The 15,005-nt window shown below is 41.8% G+C and overlaps 1 protein-coding gene across 2 annotated transcripts in view; it reads left to right on the top strand.

Moving 5' to 3' along the window:
- xkr4 (XK related 4) overlaps positions 1 to 15,005 on the top strand; it is a 459,911-nt gene that overhangs the window by 380,260 nt on the left and 64,646 nt on the right. The gene's annotated exons all lie outside the window — the stretch shown is intronic.

The raw sequence follows: 15,005 nt of genomic DNA, 5'->3' as shown, positions 1-15,005 counted from the left end.
ACAGATACAGTAAAAGACATGCATGGAAGTGCAGGTGAAACTTTGATGGATGTGGAAGCCTCCTTTGGCGACTTGGACGGAGGTGAGGGGGGAGATCTGGGTGCAGATTTTCTTCGATGGCAGGGGAGATGCCGGGAGGGGAGGTTGGATTGTTAGGGGTGCGTGGACCTGAAGAAGTAGTTATGGAGGGAACGGTCTTATTGGAAAGCGGATAGGGGGAGGGAGGGAAATATATCTCTGGTGGTGAAGTCCGTTTGTAGGTGACAGAAATGGCAGAGGATGATGTGATGTATATGGAGATTGGTGGGATGGAAGGTGAGCACCGGGACGTTCTATCCTTGTTGTGGTTGGAGAGGTGGGGTTCGAGGGCGAAGGTGCTGCAAGTGGATGAGATACGCTGAAGGGCGTCATCAACCACGTGGTAAGGGAAATTGATATCTTTGAGGAAGGAGGCCATCTAGTGTGTTCAGTGGTGGAACTGATTCTCCTGGGAGCAGATGCAGTAGAGGCAAAGGAATTGGGGATAATGGATAGCATTTTTGCAGGGGGCAAGGTGGGAGGAGGTGTAATCCAGGTAGCTGTGGGAGTCAATGTGTTTGTAGAAAATGTCAGTGTTGGGTCGGTCACCGTTGATGGAGATGGAGAGTCTAGGAAGAGGAGAAGGTGTCAAAGATGGTCCAGATGAATTTAAGGTAGGGGTGGAATATGTTGGTGAAGTTGATGAATTGTTCAACCTCCTCAAGGGAGCACAAGGTGTAGTGGAGGAAAAGGTGAGGAGTGGTGCCAGTGTAACTGCAGAAGATAGACTGTTCCATGTAGCCTACAAAAAGACAGGCATAGCTGGGGCCCATGCAGATGCCCATGGCTACCCTTTTTGTCTGGGAGGAAGTGGGATAATTCGAAGGAGAAATTCTTGACGGTGAGGACAAATTCAGCCAATGTATGAGAGTGTCAGTGGAAGGGTACTGGTGGGGAGAGGAAGAAACAGAGGACTTGGAGACCCCCATCATGGAGGATGCAGGTGTAGAGGGACTGGATGTCTGTGGTAAAGATGAGACTTTGGAAGCCAGGGAAACACAAGTCTTAGAGGAGGTGGAGGGAGTGGGTGGTGTCCCGAATATATGTGGAGAATTCCTGGACCAGAGGGGATAGGACAGTATTAAGTCCTATCCCTCTGGTCCAGGAATTCTCCACATACATTCGGGACACCACCCACTCCCTCCACCTCCTCGAAGACTTCTGTTTCCCTGGCCCCCAAAGATTCATCCAGGTGGGGCCCTGTTTATATTTCAAACTGATGTTTCCACCACACTCATGTTAAAATCAAAAGATAAGGTCCACTTCAAGGAAATATCCTGCCTTGATCTCTGCTTCAATATGGTAGTATATTACACAACTTCTAATAAATAACATATTGGAGGTTCTGAAGTGTATCATAGAATTCAGTGTTACTATCATGCTTGTTAGAAGAATAGTGAAAATGACTTTCGATTAGAAAAAGTTGTCCTTAAAGTACGAGAAATTTTCCATCTTAATCACCTTGATCGGAAAAATTGCTGTCCTCATTTCAAAAACCAAATGATATCTGGCAGATTATGCATTCCATGCCTGTTCTTCACGTGGTAGGTACAATGAAATCTAGCAGAGACATTTCATTTTGTGGAGTGAATCGAAGTATTTTCAATATTGTACATTGGTTATTATCCACACAAACTACTTTGGACATTTAACAATGCTTTTATCAATTAATTGAGACTAAGCAGTGAAAGTCATTAACATTAACATCCTGCCGCTTCTATAACTAGTCTCGACGGGGAAGAGACAAGCAAGTCTGCTGCAAAACATTACAAGATGTTGAAATTTATTTACAATGTATTCACAATATTCTATGGTCATAATTAGCTACAAAATTCTGTACTCATAACCTGAGATTTTTCTTTAGACAGTATGTTTAACAAAACTATACTCATGGTCTTTATGAAATGGCTCTGCCTCGTATTGTTTTAATATTGCACATGAAAAATCGAAACTTTACCACCTCCCCCAACACATTGGCACCTGGGAAATATGGCTAGTGTCACTTGTTCTTTGTGCTGTTGCTGTATTATGACTGCAGTATGCAGCTAACAGTGATGTAATCATCAAGAAGAAACTGAGCAGCTAAAAATAGCACAGAGCCAGTACATTTCATCTTCAAGTGCCAGTTCTCAGATTTGAAAGAAAATGCTTGGTTTTGATCCAACCTAATCAAACAGATGCAGCTGGAGACACTTCAAATTTCTGACCTACACCTCAATTTGCATCTACTGCGTGATTCCAGATAATTGTTGCCTCAATCCAAAGATATTATAAATTCAGAACAACATCGGTTATCCGAACATCAATTATCTGAATTTCGGATTATCCAATCAAGATTTCAAGGTCCCTGTTCATGTATTTCAATTGAAGTAGGAAAATTCTATTCCTCATCCATTTAATGCATCATTTTGTAAATTTGAGTAGGAACATAGATGCGAGTATGCCCTTGATTTCTTGTACAACAAGACAGTGTCTCTGCCTTAAAACAATTAAATATCTCCTGCACCCATCACATTCTGAGGAACAGAGTTCCATAGTCACACAATCCTCTGGGAAAAAAAAATTCTCATCTTTATGAGTGACTCTAAATTTTGAAACAATATACCCTAGTTCTGCAATTAAAAATGAAAGTGCTGGCGAAACACAGCTGGCATGGTAACATCTGTAGAGAGTCAATTCAATATAGCCCTACTAGTTTCGGTCTTAACCATTTCCACATCCACTTTGCCAACACCATTCAAGATTTATGTAAAGACAAAGAACAGAATAGCACATGAATAGGCCCTTCACCCCACCAAGCCTGCACCAACACATGATGTCTTTCTAAACTAAACCTTTTGCCTCTACAGGATCCGCATGCCTCTATTCCCTGCCTCATCATATGTTAGTCAAGATGCCTCTTAAGCATTGTTATTGTATTCTGTTTCTACCACTACATTTGGCAATTCTTTCCAGGTACTTACCACTCTCTGTGTAAAAAAAACTTATTTTCTCATGTGTCTTTTAAACTAACCTTGGTTTATCTTAAACCTAGTAATTCACATTTCTATCTGAGAAAAAGACTCCAACTAGCCATTCTATCCATTTCTATCATAATTTTGTAAACTTCGAACAAATCGCCTCTCTGCCATTGAAGTTTAAGTGAAATCAAATTATGTTTGTCCAATCTCTCCTCATAGCTAATACCCTCCAAATCAGGCAATATTCTATTAAACCATTTCTGCATCCTCTCCAAATATTTGGCATCCTTCTGGTAGTGTGGCAACCAGAATTAGACACAGTCTTCCAAATGTGGCCTTACTAAAGTTCTATATAGTTGCAAGATGACTTGGAATTTTTTTATATCCTCTGCCCTGATCAATGAAAGCAAGCATGCCATATGCTTTCTTAACCTTTTCCACTTGTGTTGACCCTTTCAGGGAAGTTTGGACCTATATATGTCGATTATTCTGTATGTTACCACTTCTAAAGGTTCTGCCATTTATTGTATGCTTCATCCTGCATTAAGCCTTCCAAAATGTCAAAGACCTTGTTAAAGTCCATGTGGATAACATGAACCACTGCCCTCATCAATCACGTTTGTCATTTTCTCATAAATTTCGATCAAGTTTGTGAGACATAAACTTCTCCGCATAATGTCATGCTACCTAAGACTAATAAATCCAGGTTTTCCGAATGTGAGTAAATCCTACCCCTAAGAATCTGCTCCAATAAGAGCCACAGACACAAGGCTCACCAGCCTGTAATTTTCCAGATGGCTCAGTGGTTAACACTGCTGCCTCACAGAGTCAGGGTCCCCGGTTCGCATCTAGCCTTGGGAAACTGTCTGTGTGGAGTTTGCACATTCTCCCCGTGTCTGCATGGGTTTCCTCCCACAGTCTAAAGATGTGCAGGTCAGGTGAATCGGCCATGCTAAATTGCCCATGGTGTTAGTGCATTAGTCAGAGGGAAATGGGTCTGGGTAGGTTACTCTGCGGAGGATTCGTGTGGACTTGTTGGGCCAAATACCTGTTTCAAAACTGCTGGTAATCTAATCTCTTTCGCCCTTCTTAACCAAAGGAACAGGTTTGGTGATTTTTCAGTCATTTGTGAACTATCCTGTGACTAAAGAGGATACCAATATTCCATATAAGGATCCAGCAATATCCTCCCTCACCTCCCTCAGTATTATGGGATAAATCCCATCAGGTTCTAGGGGCTTGCCTACCTTAATGCTTCTCAACACCCTAGACTTGTGTCTTCTAGTCCTGGACTCCTCCACTCCCAGGGAAAAGATTGTGTCTATTTATCCTAACCTCGCCCCTCATTATTTTATAAACCTCTATAAGGTCACCCCTCAGCCTCCGACACTCCAGGGAAAACAGCCCTAGCCTATTCAACCTCTCACTGTAGCTCAAATCCTCCAACCCTGGCAAGATCCTTTTAAATATTTTCTGAACCATTTCAAATTTCACAACATCTTTCTGATAGGAAGGAGACAAGAATTGCATGCAATATTCCAACAGTGGTCTAACCAGTGTCCTGTACAGCTGCGACATGACCTCCCAACTCCTGTACTCAATACTCTGACCAATACAGGAAAACGTACCAAATGCCTTCTTCACTATCCTATATACCTGTGATTCCACTTTCAAGGAGCTATGAACATACACTCCAAGGTCTCTTTGTTCTTCAACACTCCCTTGGACCTTACCATTAAGTGTATAAGTACTGCTAAGATTTGCTTTCCCAAAATGCAGCATCTCACATTTATCTGAATTAAACTCCATCTGTCACTTCTCAGCCCATTGGCCCATCTGATCAAGATCCTGTTGTAATCTGAGGTAACCTTCTTTGCTGTCCACTACACCTCCAATTTTGGTGTCATTTGCAAACTTACTAACTATATCTCTTAGGCTCACATCCAAATCATTTATATAAATGATGAAAAGTATTGGATCCAGCACCAATCCTTGGAGGTCACAGATCTCCAGTCTGAAAAACAACCTTCCACCACCACCCTCTGTCTTCTACCTTTGAGCCTGTTCTGTATCCAATTGGCTAGTTCTCCCTGTATTTCATGAGCTAAAATCTTGCTAACCAGTCTACCATGGGGAATCTTGTCGAACGCCTTACTGAAGTCCATATAGATCACATCATCCGCTCTCCCCGAACCAATCCTTTTTGTTACGCCTTCAAAAAAGCTCAATCAACTTTGTGAGACATGATTTCCCATGCACAAAGTATGTTGACTATCCCTCACCAGTTCTTGCCTTTCCATATACATGGACATCCTGTCCCTCAGAATTCCCTCCAACAACATGCCTACCACCGACATCAGGCTCACAGGTCTATAGTTCCCTGGCTTGTCTTTATCATCCTTCTTAAACAATGGCACCACGTTAGCCAACCTCCAGTCTTCCCGCATCTCACCTGTGACTATCAATTATACAAATATCTCAGTAAGAGGCCCAGCAATCACTTCTCTAGCCTCCCACAGAGGTCTAGGGTACAGCTGATCAGGTCCTGGGGATTTATCCACTTTTATGCATTTCAAGACATCCAGCACTTCCTCCTCTGTAATATGGACATCTCCCTGCATTCTATATCTTCCATGTCCTTTTCCATTGTAAATACTAATGCAAAATACTGGCTTAGTATCTCCGATCCTGCAGCTCCACACAAAGGCCACCTTGCTGATCTTTGAGGGGCCCTATTCTCTTCCTACTTACCCTTTTGTCCTTTTCATTTCTGAAGGCTTCCCAATTTCCAGCCGTCCCTTTATCTGTGAACATCTGCCTCCAATCAGCTTTTGAAAGTTCTTGCCTAATAGCGTCAAAATTGGCCTTTCTCCAATTTTTTAGATCTTTTAGATCTGGTCTATCCTCTTCTATCACTATTTTAAATCTAATGGAACTATGGTCGCTGGCCTCAAAGAGCTCCCCTGCTGACACCTCAGTCACCTGCCCTGCCTTATTTCCCAAGAGTAGGTCAAGTTTTGTACCTTCTCTAGTAGGTACATCCATATACTGAATTAGAAACTTTTCTTGTACACACTTAACAAATTCCTCTCCATTTAAATCCTTAATACTATGACAGTCCCAGTCTATGTTTGGAAAGTTAAAATCTCCTACCATAACCACTCTATTATTCTTACAGGTAGTTGAGATCTCCTTACACATTTGTTTCTCAATTTCCTTCTGACTATTAGGGGGTCCATAATATAATCCCAATGAGATGATCATCCTTTTCTTATTTCTCAGTTCCACCCAAATAACTTCCTTGGATGGATTTCTGGGAATATCCTCCCTCAGCACTCCTGTAATGCTATCCCTTATCAAAAATACCACACCCTCTCCTCTCTTGCTTCCCTCTCTACCCTTCCTGTAGATTTGTATCCTGGAACATTAAGCTGCCATTCCTGCCCATCCCTGAGCCATGTTTCTGTAATTGCCATGATATCCCAGTCCCATGTTTCTAACCATGCCCTGAGTTCATCTGCCTTCCTTGCTAGGCCCCTTGCATTGAAATAAATGGAGTTTAATTTACTAGTCCTTCCTTGTCCCTGACTGCCCTGACTGTTTGACTCGCTTCTGTTTTCAACTGTACCAGTCTCAGATGATCTCTTTATTCCCTGTCTCCCTGAGACACCACCACCAACCACCAACCCCACCCCCCCCCAACCTTACTAGTTTAAGTCCTCCCGAGCAGCTCTAGCAAATCTCCCTGCCAGTATATTTATCCCCTTCCAATTTAGATGCAATTCATCCTTCTTGTACAGGTCACTTCTACCCCAGAAGAGATTCTAATGATTCAAAAATGTGAATCCTTCTCCCATACGCCAGCTCCTCAGCCATGCATTCACCTGCTCTATCCTCCTATTCCTGCCGTCTAGCTTGTACCACTGGGAGTAATCCAGATATTACTACTCTCGAGGACCTCCTTTTTAAATTCCTGCCTAAATCTCTGTAATCTCCCTTCAGAATCTCAACCTTTTCTCTTCCTATATCATTGCTTCCAATGTGTACAATGACCTCCTGCTGGTCCCTCTCCCCCTTGAGAACTTTCTCAAGTCTGTCTGAGACATCCTTGATCCTGGCATCAGGGAAGCAACACACCATTTTGATTTTTCTCTGCTGGCCACAGAAACATCTGTCTGTAAAGGAAGTCCATTATTTATTTTTGCAGTAGAGGTGCACTAAATGAACCTACCAAATTCAGTCCATTTGAATTAGTTTTTGGCATGAGGTGAGAGGACCACTGAAGTTAATTAAGGACTCTGTCAATTTGTAGGGAAAGATTAAATTGAGAGAATGAAATAGGTAGCGGTCAAGAAATTTTTAAAAACTCACAATTTTGCTAATTGAGCTAATGTGTTAGTGTTACTTCTAGTGAAGGGTGAACCTTTGAAAGCAAGGGTAGTGGACCTTATCAAATTGAAAGGAAATTGAATGAGGTGAATTATTTAATAACATTGCCAAATACAAAGACTCAAAGGTATGTCATGTGAATATGCTCAAAAGATATTTTAATAGGGAAGGAAAACTAAAGGAAAATGTGTTACTGGTTACAATATGATATGAAGAACCAAGTTCAGATCATTCTGGATTGGACATCTGTCGAATTAAATAGAACAATGAGGAGGTTCTGCAAAGTTTGGGTAAGTTATTGAGTTAAATTCCTGAGGAAAATTGAAATGACCTGAAAGAGTTATTACAGTTAAAAGGGGAGACATGGGGATTAAGCTGGGAAGTTCTAATTTAATTACACATGATATATATAGGAAATGCTGTTCCAGTTATGAAACATCCTTATAGACTTAACCATTCTAAAGTTGGCTTATGTTCAAAGTGATTAAATACATGGTCAGAGATAACATACTCAAGTCAGTTGCAGTGACTGGAGATCACCCAAAATAATGCTGTCAAAACTAGATGGTACACAACCAATTATCACAAAGTCAATGTAGTTACTAAGTCTGATTCATATCCTATTCCACATTTGAAAGGCTGTATTGAGAGGTAGGACAAGCAATTTATATTTCTAAGTTCGACTTACTCAGAGGACGCTAGTATGTATCTGTTCAGAAGAGTGAAGAGAATTTCGGCTTTTGTAACACCAAATGGACTATAGCAATTTAAAGTCACGCTATTTGGTCTGAAAAATGAGTGAGCCACATTTCAAAGACTAACCAATAAAGTCATTTCTGGATTACCTGTGTGACGACATGGTGATTTTTAGTCACACATGGAAGGAACTTTTGCAGCCTCTATTGGAATTGTCCCATTGGCTTTTGGAGACAGACTTGGTGAGCAACCTGGCTAAGTGTGAATTCACAAATGCCCAAGTCACAATCCTGGACCATTGCTATTGGACATAGACAAATGACCCCAAGGGATGTGAAACCAAAGTTCATTGGGGAATATCAACAAAGAGGACTGTACTACAACTCTGAGGATTTAGTGGATTTTGTCAAAAGTTTGTGCAGAATTTTAGCAGAGCGTTCGCTGCACTGACTGACTTACTGAAGAAGTGCAGAAAATTTCAGTGGATGACAGACTGTCAGAAGACACTTGGCAGCCTGAAAACTATGTTAACCACTGCCCCAGTGTTAATCACACCTAATTACATAAATCCATTCAAGGTACCTATCAATGCGAGTGATGTGGGTGTCAGTGCTATACTCTTACAAGAAGATAACAAGTAGATAGAAAGACCTATTGGGTATGTTTCCTGAAAATTGAGTACTCCGCAACAGAAATATTCCATGATTGAGAAGGAACCCTTGAGCTTTTTGTTGACATTACAATATTGCAACATTTATATTGCCAGTAATGTATCTGAGATAATTGTACATACTGATCATAATCCATTAAATGTTTTTGGAGAAATTTAAAGACAGAAATTCCAGACTATTTAGATGGAGCTAGTTATTGGAGGCATTCAGAATGAAAATTATACGTGTATCAGGATGAGAGAACATAATATCAACTTTGAAGGAGAAAGATAGAGGTGTGCTGTGGTGTGAATAAATGGCCTGAAATAGCAATACCCACATCTTGTGAATGAATTTGAAAAAAGGAGATACTAGGGCAAAAGTTTGATCAGCAATGGGCAGAGGAGTGGCAGATGGAGTTAAATTTAGATAAAAGTGAGGTGCTGCATTTTGGAAAGCAAATCAGGGCAGGATTTATATACTTAATGGTAAGGTCCAGGGGACTGATGCTGAACAAAAAGACCTTGGAGTGCAGGTTCATAGTTCCTTGAAAGTGGAGTCACATGTAGATAGGATAGAGAAGAAGGTATTTGGTCAAAGCATTGAGTATAGGAATTGGAAGGTCATGTTGCAGCAGTATAGGACATTGATTAAACCACTTTTGGAATATTGTGTGCAACTCCTATTGGAAGAATGTTATGAAATTGGAAAAGGTTCAGAAAAGATTTGCAAGGACGTTGCCAAGGTTGGAGGATTTGAGGTCTAGGGAGAGAGTGAACAGGCAGGGGCTGTTTTCCCTGGAGCGTCAGAGGCTAACAGGTGACCTCATAGAGATTTGTAAGACCATGAGGGGCCTGGATAGGATAAATAGACAAGGTCTTTTCCCTGGGATGGAAGAGTCCAGAACTAGAGGGCATAGGTTCGGGGTGAGAGGGGAAAGGTATACAAGAAACCGAAGGGGCAATTTTTTTGACAGAGGGTGGTGCATTTTTGAAATGAGATGCCTGAGGAAGTCGAGGCTAGTACAATTACATTGTTTAAAAAGCATCTGGATTGGTATATGAATAGGAAGTGTTTTGAGTGATTTGGGCCAAGCGCTGGCAAATGGGACTAGATTAGTTTAGGATATGTGATCAATATGGATGAGTTGGACCGAAGGGTCAGTTTCTATATTGTACATCTCTATGACTCTATAAAATGGATGTTTTTAAAGACCATTTTTGTGAGCTAGAAAGGTGAAGAGGCAGGAGCTCAAGAGGCTAGTTGGAAGATTTTAGATATCCTTGAGATTTGTGGGCTCAAACAGGTTACACTAAAGCATGGGAGCAGCCATGGAAAGATTTTTAAAAGGTATGAATATTGTAACATCAACATGTTGCCAGGCCAAGGGTGTGTAGCTCTGCAAGCATAGTGATAATGGGAATTTTCAAGTTTGGTGATGGAAAAGTTATTTCCTAGAAGATGGTCATCACAGCCAGGACTGAGAATGTCAACTTACAGGAGGTGAAGTGGGTGCTGGCCCAGAGGTAGCTGGAGAATGTGTTAGGATGCAATACAAAAAAATTCTCTGTTTAAATTTGTTCAGTCCTGATATCTATAATATGAATTTTAAAAATCTGGAAATGAGAATCTAATGATGCCATGAATCCATTGTCGATTGTTGGAAAAGCCCATGTGATTCACAAATATCCTGTAGGGAAGGAATTCTGCTATCCTCACCTAGAGTATGGTTAACTCTTAACTGCCCTCTGGGCAATTAGGGATGGAAGAGAAATTCTGGTTTAGACCGTGGCACCCTCATTTCATGAATGAATATATAAAAAAAGATAAAGTGACATGACCAGATAGCAAATGGTAAACTCTGAATTTACTCACAAAAAGGGTAATTTGACAATCTGTGAGGATTAGATGTCGGGACATGACATTTAAATCTCACTAAGAAGAGATGCATGTGAGGTTCATACCGAAGGCTTTTCTGAATCTTAAGAATGCTAGATTTTTTAAAAAGTATGGATCAGAATGTTTCTGTTGATTAGAATTTGTAATCAAAAATCCCAATTTTTTTTTTACTTAACCTCATTCTCACCTCCATTGGGATAACAGAATCCCCCCATCAGTCTGAAATTCATATTTTATTTTGGCTGCATAATACAGCACATAACACTTTCCATGACTGCTGAGAATCTTTTGCTTCCATAAGTGCTGATGCATTTTTTTTGCAGATGAATACACTTCTCCTACTTGGAGACCACAAGGTGGAATGTTAAATTTTCAGCGAATATTTTAAAAAAGAGATTCTATACTGAGGAGATGAATTCCCAGATGGTCAATCAGGGACACTGACAAATCATAAATCTCAATGCAAAGTGGAATACCAGTTTTATACCCTGCCTAAACTGATTTCAGTTGAAATAAAATTGAGTGGAGGGGGAGGTAAAACTAATACCTAATCTTAACAATTTCCCAGAGGGGAAGGTACGTTAACATTCTCCCATCTTAAGATTTCTGTTGATGGAAATTGCATTGTTGTCTTTGCAAGTCTTACAGTTTGCAACTACTTGCATTTCTTTCCTCAGGAGTCAGGTGACTGTCCTAATTTCTAATGTATGCCTTTTGCATGGTTGCACACTGAATACTATGTAGAATAATGCAAAAACTTTGTATACATACTGTCTCTAATAAATATACTGAATTATATTTTCAACTCTGTAGGACCCTTGTATGGTAAATACTTGGTATTGCAACAAAAGTTGTATATCTTGTCCACAATAACACACAAGAGGTAGGACTATTCAGTGCACTCCAGCATGATCTTGAACATCAAATTCCAGCTTCTTGTTTCCTCACCATATCCTGTTATTTCCCAAACAAAATTCCTTTTCGCTTTCAAGTACATATCATGATTAACACCTAATTATGGCAGAGATTTCCAAAGATTTGCAAACCTTAGAGTGAAGAAATTTCTCTTCATCCCAGTTTTAAATAAAAGCCCCTTTTCCTGAAACTGTGACCCCCACCCACTCTCCCAGCTGCCTTATATTGGATTCATTACTCTCATTCTATATAACTCCAGTGAATTGAGGCCTACTTTACTCAAACTCTCATTCCAAGAGATGCTCACTTTGGTAGGAATATTGGCAGCAGCAGTTACTGAAAACTGGAACGTCATTCTTTGCATTTGATCATAAACCTTGACAGGCCATTGTAGCGAGGATGGTGCTGGTTTTATTGCTGCTGCTGCTCTTTTTGCCTCTTCAGATGCTGGAATCCAAAATAGACAAGCAGGAGGCTGGTAAAACATAGCAAAACAAGCAGCATCGTGAGGTGGAGAAGTTGATATTTTGGGTATAACCCTTCTTCAGCAATGGGCGTAGGGGTAGGGAGAGCTGCAGATAAAGAAAAGAGTGGATGGTTTTGGGTAGGGAGAGGGGTGGAATGGTGAGGTAGTGATAACTGAACACAGGTGGTGGGTATGATCTGGTTGCTTGATGGGAGGGTTGAATTCAATTGGAAGCTGGAAGGAAGGGTTGGCAGGTGGAATAGAAGGGAGGAGGCAGGGTTGGAAAGGGAATTAGGGAATGGGGATGGTGTGACAGCATGTTTTGCCTTTTTTTTGTTACAGCAGAAGGTACCAGGGAAATTGGGGGTTTGGTGGGGAGAGTGGCGCGAGCCAAGGATTGATGAAGAGAACGGTCCGTGTGGAAGGCAGAGAGAGGTGGGGGAAGGAAGATGTTCTGAGTGGTGGAGTATAATTGGAGTTGATGGAAGTGTTTGAGGATGATATGTTGGATGCAGAGACTGGTGAGATGGACAGGGGGAACCCTGTTTTTATTATGTTTGGAGGTGGAGTGGAGGTGGTGTGATGGAGGGCTATCTGGATGACTGGGAGGAAAACAGTATATTGTTTAAAATAGGTGGCTATCTGCAAAGTTCTTCAGGGCACCTGCAACAGAGACAGAGGAATTGTGAAAATGAGACAGATTTTTTGTAGGATATAGGAAATGTGGAAGTGTAGTTCAGATAGTTATGAGAGTCTATGGATTTATAGTAAATTCAGTCCTTCAATGTTACCAGAGATGGAAATGGAGGGGTCAAGAAAGGGATTACCCCAGCTGACCCATCATCTCTGCATACACTTGCCCCACCAAACTCATTTCTTCCTATTCCGACTCCATTCTCTCCCCTTGGTCCAGTCACTTCCCACCTACATCTGGGACACCAACCACACTCTTCACCTCTTCAAAAACTTCAAGTTCCCAGGCCCCAATGCATCATCATCACTATGGGTGTGCAATCCTTATACACATTCATTCCCCACAATTTGGAGATGCCGGTGTTGGACTGGGGTGTACAAAGTTAAAAATCACACAACACCAGGTTATAGTCCAATAGGTTTAATTGGAAGCACGCTAGTTTTCGGTGCGATGCTCCTTCATCAGGTGGTAGTGGACCACCTGATGAAGGAGCATCGCTCTGAAAGCTAGTGTGTTTCCAATTAAACCTGTTGGACTATAACCTGGTGTTGTGTGATTTCTAACTTTGTATTCCCCACAATGATGGCCAACAGGTCATCAGTTTCTTCCTCTCCAACAGACCTGCCCAGTCCCCCTCCACCATTACGTTCCTCCGCCTCGCCGAATTAGTCCTCACCCCCATAACTTTTCCTTCGATTCTTCGCATTTCCTCCACAAGCACTCGCATGGACCCCAGCAATTTGTGCTTCTTTGTCGGCCACATCGAACACTCCCTCTTCAGTACGTACACAGGTACTGCTCTCCAACGTTTCTGTTCATCAACCTCATCAACAACTTCCACTCTGCCCTCAAATTTGGCCCAACTCAGACACTTCCCTTTCCTTTTTTGACCTTTCCATTTCCATCTCCAGCAACAGTTTACAGATTGGTATTTACTATAAACCCACAGACCCCCATAACTACTTGGATTACACATTCTCACACCCCATATCCTGCAAAAACTCCATCCCATTTTCCCAATTCCTCCATCTTTGTTGCATCTGCTCTGAGAGCAGATGTTCTACTGCCAAGAATCCCAGATGTCCACCTATTTTAAGGAACATGCTTTCCCTCCACCCCCATCATCCAGACAGCCCTCCACAACACCACCTCCATTCCACACTCTAACCCCACCCCCAAACATAATAAAGACAAGGACCCTTGTCCCCACTTTCCATCCCACGAGCTTCCACATTCAATGTATCATCTTGAAATATTTCCACCAACACCAATTAGATTCCACCACTCAGAACATCTTTCCCTTCCCATCCCTCACTGCTTTCCGCAAGGACCGTTCCCGTCATCATTCCTTGGTTCATGTCACCCTCCCCACCAGGCCCCCCAACCTCCTCTGGTACCTTTCCCCTGTACCCATAAAAGATCAAAACCCGCCGGCACATCACTCCCCCAATCCCCCAATTCCCTTTCCAACCCCACCTCCACTCTTCCATTCTACCTTCCTTCCAGCTACCAACCGGATTCTTCCCTCCCATTGACCAACCAGGTTGTACTCACCACTTGTGTTCACCTATCCCTACCTCACCATTCCAGCCTTCTCACCCCACCCAAACTCTTTCCCTCACCCCTCCCTTGATCTACAGCTCCACTTACCCCCACCTCCATTCCTAAAGAAGGGTTATACCCAAAATGACGACTTGTCGATCTCCTGATGCTGCTTGGCATACTATGTTCTTCTAGCCTCCTGCTTGTTTGCTTTTTGCCCCTGCATCTGACTTTGTTGCTGTTCTTGCTGCTGATGGTTTTGCTAGTTCTGCTCCTGTTTTCCTTGTCAGAGGCGAAAAGTGACTTGCATTCTATTGTGAAGGATGAGAGCAAGGAGTGCAGATCAAAGTTAAAATATCCAAAGTAGCAGAAATTATCAGAATACTGATAATCATCTCCAAAGTAGATTTATAAGCAGAAGCCTTTCACCTAGGCAAAGAAGCAGCAATTTTAAAGGTTTTTCAGCATGCTAATCACTGTTCTCTTTCTGTCTTTTGTAACCTGGCAAGTTCCATGAAGTACAGGAAACCTGCAGAGTCTGTTAAAGCCAGAATCTGTTGTTAAAGATACAGCCTTTTAACAATGCAAATAGCAGTCATGTCAGTACAAAGGCAGTTTCTCAGACATTTGTGAAGTGCTCCAGATAAACGTGGAAGTAAGTGGGCTCCTGTTGGCTTTCCGGCATGCAGGAGTTTCTTGATGTTTATTCTTTTACA

Source organism: Hemiscyllium ocellatum, chromosome 4, assembly GCF_020745735.1.
Source record: "Hemiscyllium ocellatum isolate sHemOce1 chromosome 4, sHemOce1.pat.X.cur, whole genome shotgun sequence".
Taxonomy (NCBI): Eukaryota; Metazoa; Chordata; class Chondrichthyes; order Orectolobiformes; family Hemiscylliidae; genus Hemiscyllium; species Hemiscyllium ocellatum.
Note: the sequence above shows the minus strand (reverse complement) of the source record. Positions and strands in the feature narration are given on the sequence as shown.